The sequence below is a fragment of the Emys orbicularis genome, chromosome 1 (assembly GCF_028017835.1).
Source record: "Emys orbicularis isolate rEmyOrb1 chromosome 1, rEmyOrb1.hap1, whole genome shotgun sequence".
NCBI classification, from domain to species: Eukaryota; Metazoa; Chordata; order Testudines; family Emydidae; genus Emys; species Emys orbicularis.
This window is the reverse complement of record NC_088683.1, coordinates 317,807,515-317,832,972: the sequence shown is the minus strand read 5'-3', so window position 1 is coordinate 317,832,972 and position 25,458 is coordinate 317,807,515. Positions and strand designations below refer to the sequence as shown.

The 25,458-nt window shown below is 42.3% G+C and overlaps 1 protein-coding gene across 7 annotated transcripts in view; it reads right to left on the bottom strand.

The window, feature by feature from the left end:
• Positions 1–25,458, bottom strand: part of DCLK1 (doublecortin like kinase 1) — a 363,242-nt gene that overhangs the window by 324,681 nt on the left and 13,103 nt on the right. The gene's annotated exons all lie outside the window — the stretch shown is intronic.

The window sequence follows — 25,458 nt, the reverse complement described above, 5'->3', positions numbered from 1 at the left end:
GTCAGCAATCATGAATAGTGGCTCTCCCTAAGAGAACACAAGAATTTTAGAAGAAGATTTTCCTGATGACTAAACATTGACTCTGCAACAGATTGATCTGGAGAGGGAAAAACAGGATGATAGTAGCTTTTTCTGAAGCGACCGCTTTCAAAACATCAACATCCCTTTCTTCCAAACAGTCAAAGCCTGTGCTCACTCTAGGAAGAGGTGACAGTTGCTGGAACACAGCAACTCTATGGAGTTCATCTCAGAAACTAGTCTGTGAGAGACCTTGCTCCTCAAAGGGGTCTTAGATTTACTCTCAATAGCAAATCTAGCTTTCTGGGATGATATTGTCCTTCTGTGGGTACTAAACGCCCCCAAATATCGGGGCTGGAATTTGAAGATTAGGAACAAAATCTCAGCCATAATCACCTGACATGCAAGCCTCTCGGTGCCAAATCACAGTGTCAGGCTGGAGCTTGAAGCCACTCCACGTATAGCTAGGGAACACACAAGCATCGGTCAGGGATATGCCTCTCTCCTAAGCAGAAGTACAAAGTATGCTACTCCATTAAGGACACAAGCATGCTAGTTCATTATGTTAGAGTAGCAGGACATGAAGCTGGTGGACTTTGTGCCATCCATCTGACTAAGAATAGAGAAGCTGAGACTCAGCAGTGCCAGAGATGGAGGAGTCCAACAAGACCAAAACCTGAGAAAGTGTTTAATTACACTTCTCCCCTTGCTAGTACAGCTTAAATTTTCCCGAGGAGAAGGGACTATTGGACTCTGCCCAGTTCCTGAACACAATCAACAATGACCAGAAGGAACCAAAGTGGCAGTTAGGATTACAACCCCTTACTCCTATTCTTAGGGTGGGGAGCACTAGGACAATTAGCAGTGTGCATGCACAGCTGCAATACACTGCCCATAGACTTCCAAGTTCACACACCCAGAATGTGAAGATCACTGGAGGGTGGGGCTCCCTGCAAGCAATGCTTGAAGACTTTTGAATTACTTAGGGACAGTTTCTCTCAGATGTGATTATCCATAGTTTTGGAACGCCTAGGTTAGACTACTGTAATGCTCTCCACCTGGGGCTCCTTTTAAAAATAAGCCATGAAGCTGCCTGCCTAGTTGGTGGTGTTAACTGCAAAGATCATACTACCCTTCTGAGACCTGACCTATGTCCTATTTGGTGCAGTGAAACAACTGATTCTGTATGAACTGAGGGTGAATAAGGGAATCCAGGGAAGATCGAAGCCACTGATTATCCAGTTCTTCCAGAAACACTTAAAGCTACTGGCACACAAAATGAGGACGCATGTCCACAATGTAGGGCCAATAAGAGACCAATCCTTTCCATTTGCTTGGCAAGAGAAAAGTAGTATTTGTGCAGCTCCCCTCTTCTCTTCTCCAGAGGTACAGTACAATGTGCAACAAGGCAGCCAGAAAGGAAAGGCACTGTTTACCAAACACAAGTTGTGAGCAATTTCTGATGCATACAGTGTAAAAATCTCGAACTTCAACCAGATTGCTAAGAAGTTAGTATCAAGCTGTTGTCGACAAAATACTTTTAAGCCTTTTAGTTGACTTCCCCCTCTTAGTAATTACCAAGTCTCACTGCTCTGAACAGTCACAGCTGGCCCATAGTCTCCTGCTGTCTTTAGCAACACAACTTCTCAAGTGATGGGGAAAGCTGCTAAAAAAAATGTATTCCTGAATTTATCACAGGACAAGACAAACATCATCATCATACAAGTCAAGTATACTGATTTTTCATAACCAAGTGCTCACTAAAACCTTGTAACAATATTGGAGAACTCTGGTTTCTCCTACACTTTAGCAATGCTCAAGAGACCAGGTCCTTATATAGAGAAGGAGGTGGTGCTGCTTTAAAAAAAAAAAAAAAAATTAAAAGCTGATAGGATAATTCTGGTTGGAAGCTGAGTTTGATAGGTATGTGTTATTCCATTTGAGGCGAAACTTGACAATTTCATTCACCTATAGTGATTTCACGCGTCTTCAGCAACTTCTTAAATTGCCATTTCTCTTACAGTTTAATGTTTAGGAGAAAAACTCCATTCCAGTTTATTACTACTTAACCCAGTCCTTACTAGACTATTTGGGGAAAAAATTGACAGACTAGTTTTCTTTCAAAATGTAAATGGTTCACAGGTCTGTGTTAATTTCAACGAAAATGTTCTTTGGGGAAAAAAGTCAAAAATGTTTCATTTTGACAGTGTCAAAATACTTCAAAAGCATCATTTCAAATAAATTTTTTACATGAAATTAAATTATATTAAAATTAATATTTGGCTAACATTCTAATGTATTAAAATATTAGGACTATCAATCACTTAACTCACACGATTAACAAAAACATTAATCGCAATTAATCACAGTTTTAATTGCACTGTTAGACAATAGAATACCAACTGAAATTTAATAAATATTTTGGATGTTTTACTACATTTTCATATATATTGTATTGTGTTGTAATTGAAATCAATGTGTATATTATCTTTTATTACAAATATTTGCACTGTAAAAATTATAAACAAAAGAAATAATATTTTTCAATTCACCTCATACAAGTACTGTAGTGCAATCTCTATCATGAAAGTGCAATTTCCAAAAAAGAAACAATGTGAAACTTCAGAGTCTACAAGTCCGTTCAGTCCTACTTCTTGTTCAGCCAATCGCTAAGACAAACAAGTTTGTTTACACTTACAAGAGATAATGCTGCCCTCTTCTTATTTACGTCACCAGAAAGTGAGAACAGGTATTTTGCATGGCACTTTTGTAGCCGGCATGCAAGTTATTTATGTGCCACATATGCTAAACATTCGTATGCCCCTTCATGCTTCAGCCACCATTCGAGAGGACATGCTTCCATGCTGATGACGCTCATTAAAAAAAATTGTGTTAATTAAATTTGTGGCTGAACTCCTTGCGGGAGAACTGTACGTCCCCTGCTCTGTTTTACCCACATTCTGCCATATATTTCATGTTATAGCAGTATCTGATGATGACCCAGCACATGTTGTTCATTTTAAGAACACTGCGATGAGCTGGATCACAGAACCCCCCTTGGGAGCTGCCACCTGATGTGCCAAGACTACTTCTGCCCCTGCTTTCCTGCCCTGGCAGCTTAGGACTTCAGTGCCCTGCCTGGTTTGAGCCAGACTCGCCCCTAACAGCTGTAGGCTTACCTGAAAGCAGCTTACAGAAGTGTGCTCGTCTTTAACACTCAGATGCCCAACTCCCAATGGAGTCTAAACCCAAATAAATCCATTTTACCCTGTATAAAGTTTATACAGGGTAAACTCATGAATTGTTCGCCCTCTATAACACTGATAGAGAGATGTGCACAGCTGTTTGCCCTCCTAGGTATTAATACATACTCTGAGTTAATTAATGAGTAAAAAGTTATTTTATTAAATACAGAAAGTAGAATTTAAGTGGTTCCAAGTAGTAACAGACAGAACAAAGTGAGTTACCAAGCAAAATAAAATAAAACACGCAAATCTAAGCCTAATACAGTAATACAATTGAGTACAGATGATATCTCACTCTGAAAGGTGTTTCAACACTATTCTTTCACAGACTGGATGCCTTCCTAGTCCAAGCACAATCCTTTCCCCTGGTACAGCTCTTGTAGCAGCTCAGGTGGTAGCTAGGGGATTCCTCATGATGGCCGACCTTTGTTCTGTTTCACTCACTTACATATCTTTTGCATAAGCGGGAATCCTTTGTCCCTCTGGGTCCAACCCCCTCACTGGAAAAGCACCAGGTTAAAGATGAATTCCAGTTCAGGTGACATGATCACATGTCACTGTAAGACCCCAAGCCTTCATTCCTCCCAGCCTGACTTACAGGAAGGCTTGCCTGCAAACAGCCATCCACTGTCAATGGTCCTGGTTGATGGGAACCATCAAGATTCCAAACCACCATTAATGGCCCACACTTTGCATAATTACAATAGGCCCTCAGAGTTATATTTCATATTTCTAGTTTTAGATACAAGAGTGATACATTTATAGAAATGGGATGAACACACTCAGTAGATTATAAGCTTTGTAATGATACCTTACAAGAGACCTTTTGCATGAAGCATATTCCAGTTACATTATATTCACTCATTAGCATATTTTTATAAAAACATACAGACTGCAACGTCACACACACTTTCACTGAAGATTTGACAAAACACAAAGAAGGTACCAATGTGAGATTTCTAAAGATAGTTACAACAGTTGACCCAAGTTTTAAGAATCTGAAGTGCCTTCCCAAATCTGAGAGGGACGAGGTGTGGAGCATGCTTTCAGAAGTCTTTAAAGAGCAACACTCTAATGCAGAAACTACAGAACCCGAACCACCAAACAAGAAAATCAACCTTCTCCTGGTGGCATCTGACTCAGATAATGAAAACGAACATGCGTCGGTCTGCACTGCTTTGGATTGTTATCGAGGCAGAACCCATCATCAGCATGGACGCAAGTCCCCTGGAATGGTGGTTGAAGCATGAAGGGACATACGAATCTTTAGCGCATCTGGCACGTAAATATCTTGCGACGCCGGCTACAACAGTGCCATGAGAACGCCTGTTCTCACTTTCAGGTGACACTGTAAACAGGAAGCCGGCAGCATTATCTCTTCCAAATGTAGACAAACTTGTTTGTCTGAGTGATTGGCTGAACCTGAAGTAGAACTGAGTGGACTTGCAGGCTCTAAAATTTTACATTGATTTATTTTTGAATGCAGTTTGTTTGTACATAATTCTACATTTGTAAGTTCAACTTACATGATAAAGAAATTGCACTACAGTACTTGTATTAGGCAAATCAAAAAATACTATTTCTTTTGTTTTTTTACAGTGCAAATACTTGTAATAAAAAAAATATAAAGTGAGCACTTTGTATTCTGTGTTGTAATTAAAATCAATATATTTTAAAATGTAGAAAACATCCAAAATATTTAAATAGTATTCTATAATTTTTTAATCGCACAATTGCGATTAATTTTTTTAATCACTTGACAACCCTATAAAATATTAATACAATATGAAAGCCAGAACAAAATTGATAGAATGACGCTATCAAAATTAAATGTTTAGACTGTTCCAAAATTGAACTTTCAGAATTTACATTTTGCAAACATTTTTGAAATTTTATCTTTTCATTATAAACCAAAATGATTTTTTTTCCTGATGAGTTAGAAACTCACTGAATTGAATTTCCAGCTCTGATCTTTACTAACGAGAACAATCCTGATCCTCTGTTATAAATGCTCTCCTCCCACCTCCCTATTTATGTTTCCCTCAATCCTTGTTCTGCTATTTGCAAAGCCTTTCCAGATAGGTCTTATTTTCCTATTCATGTATTGTTTGTATTGCCACCTCCCGAACACCAATTTGTCTCGGTCTTTTAAAAAATTAGGTGCCAAAAGCCAGTTGTACTCCAAATTAAGCCTACCCCATACAGCACAAAGCCATTATGTCAGTTTTACACCAATGCTCTGATAAGTACAAACCAATACATTTGCCTTTTTGCACCACCTCATAGAGATGATTCATGCAATTCATCATCATCTACAAGCCTCAGACACCACATCTATTGTGCAACTGTCTAGCTAGTATTCCTCCATCTTATAATGGCCATTTGATCCCCCACCCACACTAACCATTTTATATTTGTCTATTGATTTTCATATTGGTTTTAGCCTCTGTCCCCAGATCATACTGTATTCTAAGCCAACTCTCCAGAATATTTGCAATCCTTCTCAATATACCATAAAATAGATGTGTTCTACTTATGGAATTGCACTCCAACACTTGTAAAATTGAAATGCCCAGAATTAACCCTATTTTTCCAAAGCCTATAGACAATTTTCTTCCTCTTTTTCAAGAATAGTGTACACCATATGAACCAAAGAACTATGGAAGAAAAAGAAAAGTTTACATCTTAACAGAGTTTCACAGATGGCTTCAAAAAGTGTGAAGTGCCCCCTTGCATCTCAATAGTGTTTACTCCAAGACCACTGCTCTGGGGCACCCTGGCACCACCACCCTAACCACCTTATCCAAAGGGGAGGGAGGCACCAAATGCAGCTCTGCGAATAGGAGCAAGGAAAAAAGTTTACAGACAATAGAGAGTTCCTGCCCCACAAAGTTATACTGCAAAAAAATCAAAATATTTGAGAGAAAGACTCAGATATTCAGTCACAGCTACTACAGAGTCAGCACTTAAAAAAAAAAAAAAAAAAAAAAGGATGGAAGGCACCTTGGAGAAGAGACAAGAAACAGGTGTGTTGGGAGACTAGAGTCCATAAGCACTTGAGAGATGATCCAACACCAGCGGTGTGCCCCAAGTAAGAAGTAGAGTGGGTCAAAATTCTTCAAAATATAATAGATTATATTTTCATCGTTGCATGTGGTGGTGTGTGAAATAGTGCGTGTGAAGGCATTGTAATCCTGGCAATCACATGGAGTCATGTAGAAGGGAGAAAAGGGGGGGTGGGAAGTTGCAGGAAACATTTGCTACTTGTGTAATGGGATAATGTAATAGATTACATTTTCCAAATTTCCACACTTTTTGTAACTAGAGCTAATAACTAGATCCTATGTGTTAACTACCTACAGCAGCAATCAAGTTTGATTTTGAACAGTTACTAAGCATTTTCTGTGGACGTTACTAGATGCCAATTAAATAAATTGGGCTTTTTAAAGAATAAACAAGAAAGTGATGATCTCTGCTCTCCAGCAGAATGCTTCCAGAAGGAAAGAAAAAAAAACTGGGATCTGATGCGAGTTTCGATTATACAAGTAGCAAATGTTTCCTACTGTTTTCTCGCCCCTCCCCCCTTTTTCTTCCCTCTACACTATTCCTTTTGATTGCCAAGGTTACAATGACTTCACACACCACCACATGCAACAATTTATAAAAGTGGTTATCTGTTATAGTGTCTTCTATACAGTAGAAACTTCAAACTTAAATATACAATATTAATGTAGGGATTCAAATAATATCAGATAAAATTTCCCAAAACTATTACGCAAAAAAGTGTCCCAGTGTTCTTGAAGAGCTGCATAGCTTGGTATTCTGGTTTCATTTAGATTCCAATCATTGCCTGAGATCTTCTCAAGCTGGACCATAAAGACAAGAACAATACTGATTGTTGCATTGCATTCTATTCTGAAGCATTATAAGTTTCTATTACACAGAAGTATGAACATCTTTGGAATTTCTCATACCTGTATGTAGTACGCAAGGCCTTACAATATACTATGTGTATATCTTATGTAATGCCTCATTTAAACAAAGAAATACAAATGGCAAGTTGTCTTTTTTTCACCCACTCCCCCCTTTATATTATATTAAGGCCAGACAAATTACTGATATTTGCATTCTCTCTGATCAAACCACACCGATAACTTTAACCTTAAGGATGGAAAGATTTGACTCCATTTTTTAAAAAGGAGGGGGGAAAGCACTATGTACAGCCTTGTCTATCACTTGTAAACAAATCCCAACTAATTTTCTTTCTTCAGCTTTGGTTCTTATATTATACATGACTAACCTAAATGCAGATATTATTGTACCTTCTAATAATAAATACATACAGCTGTCCTCTGTGCACATAATTAAAGAGGTGATCACAATTTTAAGTGATGGTACTCTTATCCCATTATGCAAGCACAGAAGACAGACTTTCGGGGCGGGGGGGGGGGAGGGAGGTAAAAAACAAAAACAAAAAAACAGTAAATCGAAGTTCAAAAAGAAATAATAGGAAACGTCTTGTGTGTCACATTCCCTGAAGCCATCTACATTTTTATTTTTTAACTGCTTGTTGACATTTTTCTCCTTCCCCTGGAGAAAAATGAGAGAGTGGATTCTCTATCAAAAAAGGTGAAATTAGTTAATTTGCAGACAGCCCACAGAATGTCTTATATGCCACTTAAAACCCTGTACACTACTTAAACCCAGGTTAAAGGTTGCGTACAGGGTTCTGTGTGGTCTTTTGGCACAAGGGAGTCTGGCACTCAAGGAGAGTGAAAGGAAAAATATGGGGCTTTGTATATTTGTTTTATTTTCAAAAAGTGGGATTTAGTGTTTAAAGGGGAGCTGTAAGGTCTTAATGTAAGTTTTGGGGGGGGAAGTTTCTTTGGGGGAGGGAGAGAGGGAAAGGCTCAAAGAGGCAAAGAGCTCCAGATAAAAAGTAGCAGTACCCGTGAAAGAGCAAAATCTACCTGAAGTGAGTTGCAACGAAACGGTAGACATGCGAATGAGATAGCATAGCAAGTAGCCGAGGGATTAAGCAGTTATAAAATTTTCTAGGGATTTACTCCATTGTCTCTGAATTTCTAAATCAGACTTCTAAAATAATTTGGAGACAGACCAGGAACCAAGAAAGGCAACAGAATACAAGAGTTATGACAAATGCCTGGAACTAGTGATACAACGTATTTTCAGTCCTTGATCCATGCCCTATAGTAGCTGCTGCAGTTTTCAGTTCAAATGAATGCAAAAATTATACATGACCCGGCCACAACAGAAGGCAGGTGAAAGTATTTTCAGGAACAAGAACTATTGTCCTGGGCATTCTAAAAGACTGATGAGATGCAAAGGAGGTGGTTTAATTAGGCCACAAGTTTATTACCTAACACATCTGGGAACTGACCAGCAATAGTTCATATGGTGCAGGTAATCATTCCTTCCTTAATGATTTTCACATGGCGGAGGGCTGCTGGCAACTCCCTACCTAGTTGCTGGGATATCACCACCCTCCCCTCATATGAGGATTATGGGGCTGAGGAAAGGGGGCTGGTCTTCCCATTGTAGTGGATATTTTGAGCCCCAGACCCATTCCTCAGCTTTCTTAGAGTATTCCTTCTTCTAAATCCACTCCCAGTTTATCAGAAAACCAGCCACCCTATTGAATGAGTACTGTACTGGACACCTGCCACCTCCTAACTCGTGACATCTTGCATCTTACCTTCTGATCTTCCCTATTGGGTCCCTGAGCTATTGTGGAAAGGCAAACAAAACCTACCCTGCCCTGGCCAATCTGGCAGCGAGTTAAACATTCCTTCCCAGACTCAAGAGAGACGCGTGCAAAATGCCCACAGCAAACCAAAAAAAATCTGGTTTTACTCTAATCCCAGGGGTGGGAGAGTGGGAGCTGCTAAACTGGCATGAGAGATTAGGCACAGGCTGAAGAGGCAAGATTTATACACCCTTCCCCAGGTACACATGGGCTAATGGCTTACTCCAGCCCCACTGGCCTTCCCCACTGCTGCTAGGATTGCCAACTTTCTAATTGCACAAAACTAAACACCCTGGCCCCGCCCCCTTCCCTGAGGTCTCATCCTGTCCCTTCTGAGACTCCGCCCCCTCACTCCATCCCCCCCTCCATCTGTCACTCGATCTCCCTCACCCTCACTCACTCATTTTCATTGCCCGGGCTGGGGCAGGGGGTTGGGGTGCGGGAGGGAGTGAAGGCATCAGTTCAGGGTGCGGACTCTGGGGTGCAGCTAGGGATGAGGGGTTTGGCATGCAGGAGGTGGCTCTGGGCTGGGGCCAAGGGATTCCGAGTGTGGGAGGGGGTTCTGAGCTGGGACAAGGGGTTGGGGCATGGGAGGAGGTGTGGTGTGCGGGCTCTGGGAGGGAATTTGGGTGCAGGATGGGGCTCAGGGCAGGGGGTTGGGGCACAGGCTCAGGGAAGGAGCTTGGGGGTGGGAAGGGGCTCAGGGCTCAGCCAGGGGGTTGGGGTTTTGGAGGGGTTTCGGGGTGCAGGCTCCGGGCAGCACTCACCTTGGGCGGCTCCCTGAAAGTGGCAACTCATCCCTCGGCTCCTAGATGGAGGCATGGCCAGGTGGCTCTGTGCGCTGCCTGCACCCGCAGGTGCCACCCCCACAGCTCTCATTGGCCACAGTTCCCGGCCAATGGGCGCTGTGGAGCCAGCACTCAAGGCAGGATTGGGGCAGTGCACGGAGCCCACCGTGGCCGTCCCTCCACTTAGGAGCCGAGGGACATGTCGACCTTCCAGGGAGCCATGCGGAGCCAGGTATGGAGCCTGCCAGCCCTGCGCCAACAAGACTTTTAATGCCCCGGTCAGCAGCGCTGACTTGAGCCGCCAATGTCCCTTTTTGACCAGGCGTTCTAGTTGAAAGGGTCTAGGGGACCCTTAAAGGAGCACTACTCTTTTTCTGGGCTGCCCAGACAAAGCCCCTCACCTTGAGGTTGAGAGGGTTACATTCTATTTGAAAAGTCGGCCAGATGTGTTTCAATTGAACTGTGGATCAACTCTTTTTAAATCAAAGACATGCTATTCTGGCTAGTCCATAAAATGCCCCCAATTTTCTTCTCTGGTCTGGCAGCTTTAAGAAAATCAACAGATAATTAAAAAAAGTTCAGACTGAGATTTGACTCCCCTTTCACTTAATGAGTAAATACATCTTATGCAGTTTTAAGCTCTAAAGGCTCAGAGGAGTTTTGCATAGTAGAAGCTTCAGAGATCGGGCATTAAATAGAAACACCAAATCCTCGTGAACCACCAAGTCAGGAGGGCCAACAAGCCTTAGGTTTTTGGTTTTAATTGGTTTTTTTTATTTATTTAAATAGGAATTTTACTTTCATGAAGTCCAACTCTGCTTTCAAAGCCTTCTCCTCCTTCACCAGTTCTTTTAGCAGCCTGACATGGCCTTCCCTCACACTTTCCAAAGTTAAACTGATCTCTGGCAATTTCACACCCATTCCATTTGCATTTTTATCTATTCATGAAGTATTGTTGCCTGTTGTGCAGACAGAGTCCTTAAAAATAACAGAGTCCTTAAAGACTTCTTCATTCCCCTATCTGTAACTTCAGGAGCTCACTCCCATTGGAGAAGCTTGATTAATTTCCTCAGTCAGTTAGTTATCATCCAGAGGGAACATTTCCTATAGCAGAGGTGTTGGCCCTCATTAAAAGGTTTATGGAAAATACAATTAGCAGAAAGTACAAATTGCAAAAACTGGAGTGGAATTACAACGAGGAGTCCTTGTGGCACCTTACACACTAACAAATTTATTTGGGCATAAGCTTTTGTGGGCTAGAACCCACTTCATCAGATGCATGGAGTGGAAAATACAGGAGCAGGTATAAATACATGAAAAGATGTGATTTGCCTTATCAAGTGTGAGGTCAGTCTAACGAGACAATTCAATTGACAACAGGATACCAAGGGAGGAAAAATAACTTTTGAAGTGGTAATGAGAGTGGCCCATTTCAGACAGTTGACAGGAAGGTGTGAGTAACAGTAAGGGGAAATTAGTATTGGGGAAATTAGGTTTAGGTTTTGTAATGACCCAACCACTCCCAGTCTTTATTCAGGCCTAATCTGATAGTGTCCAGATTGCAAATTAATTCCAGTTCTGCAATTTCACGTTGGAGTCTATTTTTGAAGTTTTTTTGTTGAAAAATTGCCACTTTTAGGTCTGTTATTGAGTGACCGGGGAGATTGACGTGTTCTCCTACTGGTTTTTGAATGTTATGATTCCCGATGTCAGATTTGGGTCCATTTATTCTTTTGCGTAGAGACTGTCCAGTTTGGCCAATGTACATGTCAGAGGGGCATTACTGGCACTTATCACATTGGTAGATGTGCAGGTGAACGAGCCCCTGATGGTGTGGCTGATGTAGTTAGGTCCTATGATGGTGTCCGTTGAATAGATATGTGGACAGAATTGGCATCAGGGTTTGTTGCAGGGTTTGGTTCCTGGGTTGATGTTTTTGTTGCATGGTGTGTGGTTGCTGGTGAGTATTTGCTTTAGGTTGGGGGGCTGTCTGTAAGCGAGGACTGGTCTGTTCCCCAAGGTCTGTGAGAGTGAGGGATTGTCCTTCAGGATAGGTTGTAGATCCTTGATGCGCTGGAGAGGTTTTAGTTGGGGGCTGTAGGTGACTGCTAGTGGCATTCTGTTACTTTCTTTATTGGGCTTGTCTTGTAGTAGATGACTTCTGGGTATCCTTCTGGCTCTGTCAATCTGTTCTTCACTTCACCAGGTGGATACTGTAGTTTTAAGAACGCTTGATAGAGATCCTGTAGGTGTTTGTCTCTGTCTGAAGGATCAGAGCAAATGCGGTTGTATCTTAGAGCTTGGCTGTAGACAATGGATAGTGTGATGGGGTCTGGATGAAAGCTGGAGGCATGTAGGTAAGTATAGCGGTCAGTAGGTTTCTGGTATAGGGTGGTGTTTATGTGACCATTGCTTATTAGCACTGTAGTGTCTAGGAAGTGGACCTCCTGTGTGGACTGGTCCAGGCTGAGGTTGATGGTGGGGTGGAAATAGTTGAAATCTTGGTGGAATTCCTCAAGGGCTTCTTTTCCCTGGGTCCAGATGATGAAGATGTCATCAATGTAGCACAATTAGAGTAAGGGCATAAGGGGACAAGAGATGAGGAAGAGTTGTTCTAAGTCAGCCATAAAAATGTTGGCACACTGTGGGGCCATGCGAGTACCCATAGCAGTCCCGCTGACTTGAAGGTATAAATTGTCTCCAAATCTGAAATAGTTGTGGGTGAGGACAAAGTCACAAAGTTCAGCCACCAGGTTTGCCATGATGGTATTGGGGATGCTATTCCTGATGGCTTGTAGTTCATCGTTGTGTGGAATGTTCGTGTAGAAAGCTTCTACATCCATAGTGGCTAGGATGGTGTTTTCTGGAAGATCACCAAAGGACTGTAGTTTCCTCAGGAGGTCAGTGGTGTCTTGAAGACAGCTGGGAGTGCTGGTAGCGTAGGGCCTAAGGAGGGTGTCTACATAGCCAGATGATCCTGCTGTCAGGGTGCCAATGCCTGAGATGATGGGGCATCCAGGATTCCCAGGTTTATGGATTTTGGGTAGCAGATAGAATACCCCTGGTCAGGGCTCTAGGAGTGGAATTGTTTCTATTGAGAAGTGCGTATGACAAATCTAGCACCTTGGCCATTTACAGTTATACCAGGAAGGTACTACTAAAAAGATGCATTAGTTTTAAAATAAATCTGAAGCCCTATTTCAGAGCATTACTTTCTACATGCAGTAAGATGGGAGCATTTTAGCCTACAGGTAATTGTATTAATTAGTTACTAAATCTGATTGGGTCTGCACAGGGGCAAAATGTCAACTGGCACTGAGAACAGCAGGGGGTTAGAACACAGTCAAAAGTGATTATGTCAAGCAACACTTGCTACAGGATTTAATACAATAGTTTAAAGCTTAGAAAAGAAAAAAAATATAGGGCAGACATAAGTCTAGGAGTTCACTGAATGAACTGACTTGGTGTTATACAGGGAAAATTCAAGGACTACATAATACCAGAATGGTCTCTGCGACTTTAGGGTCGAATCCTGCTCCCACTGAAGTCCCGAAGAGCAGGATCCAACCCTTAGAGAGTGATGATATTGGATGCACAGAGTAAGGTAACAGATCTGTTCTTCTGAAACAGACATGCATGGCAGATTTCATTTAGAAATAATCACTCCTACAGAGACAGAGTACAGTGTTCCGGATTCCAGGATATATAACGACCACTATGGCTGTAATTTGCGACATCATCCAATTCCAAACTCTAGGGTTCAGAGCTGTGCTATCTAAACCAAATGCAAGTTTTATTGTATTGACCAAAATGCGGTTTAGTGCATTTGAAACATCATGAGTTCATCAGCACTGCAGCCTTCGTGTTTATTCACAGTAAAAATAGAACAAGCTTCTCCATGTTGTCCAGCCAATGTCCTTAAACTCCATAGACCCAATCGGCCCTGTTTTCAAGAGTGCTTAGACTGTTGGGAGTGGAGCTCTTCTGAAAATCTGGTCCCACATCTAAATTTTCCCCCCACACAATTTTTTTTAAAAAAATCTCTCTCTCTCTCTCGAGAGAGAGAGAGAGAGAGAGAGAGAGAGAGAGAGAGAGAGAGAGAGAGAGAGAGAGAGCATGCCTTTTTCCCTTGACAAAATTTGAGTCATTTTACTTTAGTCTCCTGCAGCTATAGAAGATGGTGCAGTGCCAAAATATTTCACATGCAGACATCAATACACTGTCTACTATCCCAGACAGTTGCTCAAGGCTACCAATTATCAGACTATTAAAAAACCCAGAAAACAGCTTTATCATGAAGTTATAAAAGGGAGCCCTCCATTTTCTGAGGCATCACCAAAATGGCCTTCAAGTCTGCTGAGACAGAAATATGGTATGAAACAACAGTACATACTCCTTTATTTATTCCTGTCACTGGAAATTCCCTTTGACTGCTACAATTCTCCAATCACTCACACATAGACTTATCTTTACTGTCAAGAAATTAAGGGGGTTACTGACAGTAATAAAGTTAAGCATGTGCATAGGTGTGTGCAGGACCACAGCAGTGGCCAGAGGGCAGGGCCGCCCAGAGGATTCAGGGGACCTGGGGTCTTCGGTGGCAGGGGGCCCCCCGCCACCGAAGACCCGGAGCGGAAGAAGCTCCGGGGACCCGGGCCCCGCGAGAGTTTTCCGGGGCCCCCAGAGCGAGTGAAGGACCCCGCTCCAGGGGCCCCAAAAAACTCTCGTGGGGGCCCCTGCGGGGCCCGGGGCAAATTGCCCCACTTGCGCCCCCCCCCCCCCTCTGGGCAGCCCTGCTCAACACAGCCAGATTTTTAGATCAGACTTTCCAAAGCCTAACCAATGTACATAAAAATCAAGTGACAACATTAAAATGTTTACCACACTAAAAATTAAAACTGACTTTTAAACTACACTATAAATGCGGTGCTGAGCTAAAAGAGTTTTGCCTATTAAAAACAATTCAATTTTTGTAATTTTCCCTTATGAAAGACGCATAACTAAGTGTCCAAGAGGCTTTTCACATTGGAAAATGCTGGTATCAAAATAATAAAAAACTAATAGTTGCAGATTAAGCGGATAAAGATTTTGAGCTGGTTAGTTCTTTTTTTGTCACCATTAAAGATCTAATTTTAGGTCCATGAAGAGGAGGAGGGAAAATACACAAGACAAGAAGAGAAGACTACAAATTAAGAAAAGATCCTCTGCCATTTTGACAGACCTATTGTTTGTTCTACATCATCTTGCGAAAGTGGGCTTTTGTTATTTGTACACATGGAAAGATTTACTAACCAGCAACCAGCACTTCAAAACATTTTGGGGGTGGGGGGGAAATTAACTGCAATGAACAAACTACATAGGAAGTCTCCTGGCAGCCTTTAAGAACACAGCATATATATTAAAAGTTCAGGAGTACTTTTCAGGCTTAAGAATGTCTCCTTTAGTCAAGTTATTCACCGCACTATGCTCATGTGATTTTTTTAGGGGTGAGGATCAAACACTTGAAAAAACTGCTTCCATTTTAAAACATCATGAAAGATCCAAGTTTGATGAAGACTACGCGTTCTTTGTGCTTCCTAGAATCATGTGTCACTCAGCAGTATACTTGCCAACTTTTCAATGGTTGGATCAGTAAGTTCATTTCAATTTTTGGCATAATAGCATAGCCACACAATGTCATACAAAGAGTCATCAATAGCATGGGGCGGGGGGGAGGGACCTAAATTTTGGGGTTGGGTGGTTGCTTTTTTTATTCTTGTTAAAAAAAAATTCTAACCAGAGGTCTGCAAAGCAACTACGTAAGAAATCAAAGTCTTCAGCAACACTCCACATCTCCTTCGTTGTGTACCTTCAATGAAGGGAAAAAAAAAAAAAAAAAAAAAAAAAAAAAAGTGTCCTAACATGGAAAAAAGGCATTTATTTTTAACACCTCTCAAAGCTCTTAAAGTTTCCACTTGTTTCTGTGAAGAACCTTCTGTCACACTTATGGCATATGAGGGACTATAGTCTTTTTGAGTTAGCAATGGCTCAGGTTTGTGTGTTTTGTGTTTAAGAAAGTGAAACATTGCATAAAGACTCCCTGATGAATAGCTGGATGCCCTTACGGTACAGTAACATCCACTGCAAGAGAATACACCTTTACACATTTCATGATAAAAGTTCATCTGCAAACCTTCAGTGTGGTTCAAATTATAACAGTTTCTCTTCTGCACAGCATGAAAGTCAATATATAGGTCACTGAAGACACAATTCTCTCCTTAATTTTCAAAATAAGCCTACACTTCATAAGAGGCCAATTAGCAGCCCAGGAAACTCCTATTGTGAGGAATTGAGAGAGAGATTTTAAGAGCCAGGACAATTGTCAGCTTTGGTTTAATAAGAACCAAAATTAGACAAATGAACACACTCACTGTTTTCAATTAGGAATGGGCATCTGTCTACTCCTTTAAAGGAGGCACCCTTATTTGATTAACAATTAAAATGGTTAGTCAATGTCAAACATACAGGGCCGGCTCCAGGCACCAGCCCACCAAGCTTGTGCTTGGGGCGGCACCTGGAGGGGGGCGGCGCGGCGCTCCGGCCGCCGGGGAGAGCGGAGCCCCGGCCGGGCACTCGGCCCTCCTCCCAGGGCTCCGGCTGCCCTCCCCCCCGGCGCCCTCCCCCCGGCCGCCGGGGAGAGCGGAGCCCCGGCCGGGGCTCGCCGCCCTCCCCCCGGCGCTCTGGCCACCGGGGAGAGCGGAGCCCCGGCCGGGCACTCCGCCCTCCTCCCAGGGCTCCGGCCGCCCTCCCCCCCGGCGCCCTCCCCCCGGCCGCCGGGGAGAGCGGAGCCCCGGCTGGGGCTTGCCGCCCTCCCCCCGGGGCTCCGGCCGCCCTCCCCCCCGCGCCCTCCCCTGCCGCGCCCTGCAAACATACCACCGATACAGCCTCCTGAAGCCAGAAGGGGAAGTCAGCTCATTCATCATGCTTCTGCTTTCACACCATGACACACTCAATTGCCAAAGAACCTTCTAGAACCCTCCAATGTCACTTCCTGGCCTTTTACTGAAATGTAAAGTTTTTCCCAGCATGAGGAAATCATGGTGTATATTTACAAGAGAAGTCTCATTTTCCTTTGTGAAAGGTCATTACTAAATTCTTCAAGACCCTTCACTATCACACCCTACCTATCATCTTTTATACTTTATCAAGATGTCAACTCGCACCTCCAACCAGCCCACGGTGTCTTTGGCCTTCGTCACCTACTTGTTCTGATTTTCAAACGAGCACTTTGGGCTTTCTCCCATGCAGCCCTTCATGCTTGGGAGGAGCTCCCCATAAAGATCCACAAAGCTACCTCTATCTTTCTTCAGATGCCTAAAGACTCTGATGTGATGCCTGCAAAAAAAGTGACAACTGTTAATCCATTGGTATCCTGTGAAAACTGCCTACCATGAGGACCAAAACCATCTCCTTGTTTCATTGTGCTCCTCTATATTTCTGTATGACCGGTTGTCTGTCTTACTGGTCAAGTGAAATACAGTATTACACCTCTACCCCAATATAACGCGACCCGATATAACGCGGTAAAGCAGTGCTCCGGGGGGGTGGGCGGGGGGGGGGGCTGCGCACTCCGGCGGATCAAAACAAGTTCGATATAACGCAGTTTCACCTATAACGCGGTAAGTTTTTTTGGCTCCTGAGGACAGCGTTATATCGGGGTAGAGGTGTATATGCAACTCAATGGCAATGACATTTCTTTGTCTGTAACCCAATAACTTTTAAACACTGCACCTCATCAGTTCCAAAAATTTCAGAAAATGTTCAAGGGCATCAATGAGCAGATATATTTTATTATTATAATTAATTAGGTTTTCATTAATTAATTAATTAATTTAAGAACTGGAAGGGGAAAATGAGGATCACAGAAGAGCCTGATATCTGGTTAGCAGACACAGAAGCGTCAACCCTGAAATCCTCTATAGATCAAAGAGCTGATTGATGGCCACCACCATCACCTTCCACCGTTACAATACCCGCTTTTTAGCTCCTGTCCATTCTCCCAATACAGTTTAAAAATGTTGGCATCTCAAATGACTTCTACCCCAGGCAGAAAAAATAAAGGCGAAGGAAGGGGACTCAGAGTATCCGCCATGGAGGAAGAAGGGAGATTCAGGGACTCCCTGCAATCTGCCTAAATAAGGTATATGGGGCACACAGTGAGCTTCTGAGAGGAATCAGAGGAATGCAAAGAGTCCCTGGGTGCATGCAATGAGCTCTACAGAAGCAATGAAGTGTGATCCTCTAGTACTTACTTCCATTGTACATTATACACTCTTTGAGGCAGGGACAATCTTCAACACAAAGAGGTCCTGGTCCAGGGATGGGGCTTCTAGGTGCTACCACACTAATACATCTTCCAAACAACTATAGCACAAGCAATAACAGTGCAATCTTCCCCACACACTGCCTCGCCAAAATGCCTCAGTCCTAACCAGGAGTAGCCAGCTCAGTCTACATTTGGTTTCTTAATTGAGAATGACAAGATTAGACTCTATATAAAACCTGAGCAACATCCTTTTTGGCTCTGGTCCACCAGAAAAGCTGTAATTGTCTGCAGTGTAGCAGAGATGTTAGCATTACAGCACTCGAGAGATCATACGTAAGACACACTGGTACATTTTGCCAATATCTTTAAGGCAAGGACTCATTTTAAATCACACATCTTAAGTGGAGTGGGAAAACAATTATGAAAATAAATCAATGAACATGTCATATTTGATCAACTGTCTTTCATACATCCAAAAAAGCCAGGAGGTGAACTGACATTTCAGAGCACAGAAGAGCAGTCACTGAGGATCGTGGATGAATACTTTTTAAACTTTACATAGTGTTATCTAATCGGTGACTTCTTTGGTATACATTTACGCACATCCTAGGAAGTGAAAAAACCTCCTTTCTGTGGAAAGCAGTAGACAAAGCAAGGTAACTAAACAGTATTTTGACAGACAAGCAATGCAGGTCTACATCAGAAATAAAAAACAAAATCCACCAGATCTTTATCCCTGCTTTGAAGGGTGAACCTGGCCAAAATTTACTGTGGACAATATGATCAAATGAAATTGAATACAAATAATTTGAGAGATTTTTAAAATCTTGCCAATGACAGCCCTCTGATAATTCTTGCTTCTATGTGCGCAATTCAGATTTTCATTGGCTACACGTGCCATATTTCTGGAATTATGCATCCATCCCCATTTTCTAAGATTATTCCATGAATTAAAGTGATTTACAATATTCAGCAAAATCTGCTACAGAGAACTGCATTCCATTTAAGGTTTATAATCTTTCGAGTGCAAGCCATGCCATATATTATATTGGAAAGGCCCTTGTCATAGGTCCAGCTGACCACCCCTTCTTGGCCACTCACCAGATTGCCACTAGGGGATCCAGTCACTGGATCCTCTGAGTTTACGCCTCCAGAGTCTGAAAAGAGCCCTAGCACCATCCCTATCGTAAGGCCTATGGGCATGCTCTTGAAGTGCAGATCTTCTGTCACCCCTTCAGGAGAGCTATGCCTATTTGGTCCCCTGCCCAGCCCCTAGATCCAGTACTGAAACTTCCCCTATAGCTTGAAGACACCCACCCCAAGAACTTCAGCTATGCAGGCACTTCGGCTGCAGTTTACACTCCCTCGGGGACACGTGATAAGATGCATCACATAACATATATAGACTTTGCACAGGATTCTAAACACACACACACACACAAAAATAAATAAACCCTATATGTATTTCCCTGCCTCCATTTCCTAATCTCTCCAAAGCATTCTTTAGCCTTGGGTCAAAGTTGTCTGGGGCCATCCAGGGTCCTTATGTTTTAGTGCATGGCTTGGTTTCTGAAACAGAGAGCCCTTTTTCCCCAGGTCTCCTCCTCTGATCTTGGCCAGTCCATCCCCTCTACCCCACCCAAATTTCCCGTGTGGCTGTCCACGTCTTTCCCCGGTGAGTCTTTTTATAACCTCCTGCTTGGTCACCTCTGTCTATGTCCTGCTTGGGAAAATTTCCACTTTCTCCATTTCCTCCACTCCCTCGAGACAAGAAGAGGAGGAAGTATCTTCCCCATCTTACCCAGACTGGTTTCCCAGGAAACACAGTATCTCAAAGTGCTTCAACGTGAATAGATTGTTGAGTTTTAACAACCCACTATTGTCTCTAGTCTGAGACACACATGCTCAAAGATTTGTCTGCAATGGTGGATACACAGAGGCCTTTCATGACCCAGCAATTTCATATCATCAACCAGAATTCACTAGTGGTACCAAATCAGAGACCTAAATTGGCCTTCCATTAAATGGCATAATTTACAATTTCCATTATTGATTTGCTCCCCTCTCTGCTCTGAAAGATCAGGCTACAGTTTGACAAGCTTGTGACATATTTCAATCCCAAACAATACCTTTGGGGTCAATATTATATTAAGTTTATGTATTACTGTGGGCCAGGGACTGTAAGCAACTCCAGGAGGGAGAGTTATCACAATTCCTTCAGGAACCAAAACCTGAGTGTGTCTCTGTTTGGAAAGGGAGGGAGGTGATTAAGGTAAATCACTTATGTTAAAAACACTCCAGAGAGATATAACACCTGAAGGAGGCTTGCATATACTAGTTCAAACTGTTTTTTTCAGAAACCAGAAAACAAAGAAAGGGCTTTTGATATTAAAAAGGCTATGTGTAAACTGAGTTAGGACCTTCTTTCTGATCCAGCCATTGGACAGGAACCTTCTGGGTGCAAGAGGGACTCCCACCCTTGTGGAAGGGTTGGAAAAACTGTGCCCTACTTACTAGGGCCCCATGAGATTGATGAGTGATTCCTGGTATGCTTAGTGTGTATTTAAATCAGTTTATGGTTTTTAACATGTTTTCTGTGTAATGCCTTTACCTTAACAATAAACATACCACACAACTCTTTCTAAGCAAGTAACTGTTGGCAATATACTGTTCAAAGCCCTCAAAGAGAAAACAAACCACAGGCACTGTTAGGTAGACTGGCTTGCTGGGGATATCACAGCGTAAAGCAGGGACCTTGTAGCCTTAAACCACCCCAGTCAGAAAGGATGGATACACAAGGCACACATTCCAAAAAACAAAGTTCATGCTGATGGGCCCTCAACCATCACTGACAAATTTTAAATCAAGAGTGGATTTTTTTTCTACAAGATATGCTCTACAAATTATTTTGGGGAAGTTCTCTGGCCTGAGTTACACAGAGCAGACTAGATGATCACAATGGTCCCTTCTGGCTTTGGAATCTATGAACTTGTACATTCCTCCAAAAGCAGATTGGGGAAGATATAATGGCACTGAACACAACTCTTCAATGCACAGCACCAGGAGTTAAAAAAAACAAGACCTCCCCAAATTGGATGCTCAGATACAGTGAAGTTGGACATAACATGTAAGTTACAAGTTTTCTAATGATGGAACTGTTCGGTGTTGATGTATTGTGACCTGCATTCATTTTTTCCTTATTTTAAAGCTAGAGAGTGACAATGAACAGAGAAAAATGGGATTGATATACTATGATAAACTGAAAAACTAGAGTTATTTTTCTTGGAAAGGAAAAAAGAGTTAGATGCACTTGACTGCAGTATCAAAAATTATGAAGAGGTAATGAAAACTGATGGGTAAAAGAAGGACCGCATTCTTATAAAAAGAACTGTAAACTTGGGTTAAAAGATGAGCAAATTTTTATTTTAGGCAGTGTATAGTCAACATGTGGCTGTATTATTGGGAGATTATCTTAACTTGGATAGCACTTAACATGTTTCAGAATGTAGGCTGAACACCTAAGGAAGTAAGAAAGGATGCCAAGCACTGCACAGGTAGGTGCATTTATGGGACCTTCCTCTTTCATTAAGTGTCCGGTATTAGCCACTGCTGGAGTCAAGATACTGTACTAGACTGACTAATGTTCTGCACACTTGTTTTAGATTAACAAAACTGAAAAGGCCCTGAACCACCACGAAAGAGGGAATGTCTTCATGATCGAGATTTTTATAACAGCCACATTATAACGGATTTTTACTCACATAGTATATAGTGTAGTTGGCAACTGGGAAATAAAATTTAAGATCACCTAAACAGGCTAACTTCAATAGTATTAAAAAGATTAATTTTGGGGGGGCTGGGGGAGATGAAGACAGGGAAAGAAGATTTTCAAAAGTATCTAGGGTAGGGTGACCAGACAGCAAGTGTGAAAAATTGGGACGGGGGTGGGAGGTAATAGGAATCTATATAAGAAAAAGGCCCAAAAATCGGGACTGTCCCTATAAAATTGGGACATCTGGTCACCCTAATCTAGATCTAGGGATTTGAACACAAGTCTTCCCCACCCTCAACACCCAATCATCATCATTATAGGATGAGACAGTTCCACTCATGAAAGAGAAGTGGTAATCTCACATAGCAGGTAAAAATCAGCATCACTGTGGTAATATGATCAATCCCAGCGAGACATTCAAAGGGTGTGTTTTACACCAGAGAACCATTGATAGCCGAACTGATGGGGATTGCACCATAGTATGGACCAATGGTGCAGTGTATCCACATCAGCCATGCTGCTTTGGCAGTTTAGCCTTGTGCCCCACACTTGTGCTTTTCTACGCTATTGCAGTTATATTGCACTTTGTGTAGCTGCCCAATACTTCTTGATACAGCAGCTTTTGGGAGAGATGGGGAAAAATCAAACTCCCACAATCCTATTATTCAGACTATTCAATCAGAAGTAGTAACCTGGTTCAGTGAACGAAGCACTAGGTATACCACACTTAATACTATGCCTTAATAGGACTGATAACTGGAAACACTTGCTTCCAATCTCAGCACTCCCATTGATCCTACTTAGGCAAGTCAAGTCACTTCACTTCTGTGCCTCAGCTTCTCCATCTTTGTAAACAGGAATATCTACCACAGAAGGAGCGCTGCAAGGGAGGAACAATGAGTGGCCTGAACAGAACTGAAAATGTGTTATGTGCCAAAACCAAGGGGAGAAAAGGAAAAACAGATGTAGGAAGAGAGTTCCCTATGTTACAAAAGTTATACAACTAGGTTCTTGGGCATAAATGGCCTCCAGACTTCCAGCTTTGCTACTCTTCTCAACGCAAGAATAAACTCCTCAAAATCCAGCATCTCTAAAATTTTCAAAGGCTACCACTTAAATACTGCATCTCTGGAGACAATTAGGCAATAACTATTCTGTAACATATTAAGTAAGATGGGGCCATTCAGCTGGGGGTGAACAAAACAAGGTGGAGAAATGTACCTTCTTCGTTCATGTCTGGTGGCAGACCTGTAGTGACACTAAGAAAGGGGGGGGGGGGAGGGGAGGGGAGGAGGTGCCTGCATCCAACACTAAGAGTATGTCGGACTCTTGTTAGAGATCTTTGTGGATGGGCAATTCATATGTGGTCCTTTCATAATCTGATGGGTTTTTAGAAAAGTCAAGGAAATACTGTGCATAAAGAATTTCTTTGTTGCTAAATTTCAGAAGAATAATCCTAAAAGAGCCTTACTCCCTTATCCTTATACAAAATTACTTTTTTGGCTCAAGGAGCTTTACAATTTTGCTGTTTTTTAAATTAGTGATGGAAGATCTAATCACAGATTTGTTAGACTTAGCTGCATATTGAAGGGATAGTATAGGGTTTTCTAGATCCTTCCCAACTCCCAACAAGAACCACTAAAAGAAGTCTTCAACTGTATGCACTACTGGAAACATTTTGGATTTACCATGGATTTCCTCCCAGTAATCATTCACAATGCGAGTTTAGCAATAAAGAAATCCATTATCATGCTCCTAATGCCATATGGGAGAACAGGATTTTGGCAGAGTAATGGAGCAGCAATTGCCTAGCAGAGAAGCGGGGGGGGGGGGGGGGGGGGGGTTTGGGAACGGACACAATAACTTCCCCTTACACAGAGGTGACCAACAAGTTGTTCCTGCTGAGTGCACAAATCATTGATTTCCCTATTAGTTAAGTTGCTTTATCCACTCCGCAGACAGTCTGTTACAGACAGTGGGGCATAATTTCCCCCCACCCCCCGCGCTTACTACAAGGGTTAGGCAGCACACGATACTACTTCAACAGAACAAGATAGATAGATAAGGGCATGTTTGTCAGGGCACCAGTTTCAAGGAGGCTCCAGTAGCCACAAGGTTTACTGGCTAAGAACTGGACGTAGAATCTCTCAGGAACATCATTGATTTGAATTCATCTCAGATGTCACAGCTTGACAAGGAATCCAGCCAACCTGTGATATCACCACAGTTAGAAACATCCAAGTATTGTTATGTCTGGCAGCTAGGCCAGTCCTATTTCAAACCTCTGATTGCAGAAGAAGGCACAAAGTATTCTAAGAAACAAGAGGAAAGAGTTTGACTAGGGTTCTGTTTGGTTTGTTGTTTGTGTTTCTGAAGGGTGTGGACTGTAGAAGAGAGTGGATATGAGGAGTCAAAGCACTTTCCTTGAAGCAAGTTTAAAAAATAAGCTGAAAAACTTTAAGTGAACTCATTACCAAGACAAGACACACTGGATTGATACCCCTGCAGACTGCATTTCTCCATGTGCTACAAAACTCAGCATTTACATAATGTTTTATAAAGCACTCAGAGTGCTTTACAAACATTAATTGACCCTCACAACATCCCTGTGAGATGGGCAAGTACAATATTTTACAAAAGGGTATAACAGGAGGTATCAAGAGGTTAAAGACACTTGCCTTGTGACCTTGACAAGAAGAATTCATCCATCAGTCTAGCTTCCACTTCTCAAAAAGGTGAATTAACTACAGCGAAGGGAGAACAGTGTCTACACTGAAGCACTACAGCAGCTGTGTCACCATACCAGTTTACGAGTAGACATTCTTAAACTATGCTGCCTCATGTCACAAAACAAGTACACCATGGACAGCAGTTGTGCTACGTTCCTCACACGTGCTTCAACTCTGAGGGACCACAGGGCAGGTTGAATGCCACGTACAGTCAGTCTTGGTCTTCTCTGCCAAGACTACCAGCAAATCAGTTGCAAGATGGATATTTCAGATGCGCACCCTTAAAAACTAGGAGCTGGACTTCGATCACCAACGCAAGTGTCACATGTAGGTTATTAACCTGCAGATGGGAATGGCTTTTAGCCACTACTGACTTGGCCCTTATTTGAGGTAAAATATGGTTTCCCATTACCATTCCCTGAAGTCACCCTCTCTCCTACAGCTTCTCACTTCCAGCTTTTCCACTCTGTACTGTCTCACGGAGTTACCAACTTAAGAAAAAGAGGTGCTAATCATTCTACATGAAATGTTTCTACTGTACATTGGACTTTTGGAGATGGCAATGAAGTTGTGCTGTTCCTCAATGTCTACTTCTTATATTGTGAACTGGACGGCTTCTCAAGATAGAAATCTTCTCGGGCAGTCTCCTCTCCCACAATCCTGTCAGCTACAGGCATGCTTACATGAAAAATATTTGGACACTAACTATTGCAAGAAAGAGAGGGAGACTTTAAATGCAACGTTTTTTTCTGGTTCATTTTATCTCTACATTTTGTATCAGTGCTATTACCTCAGGGTAAGAGTTAACATTTGTAAAATACCATATCTCCCCTT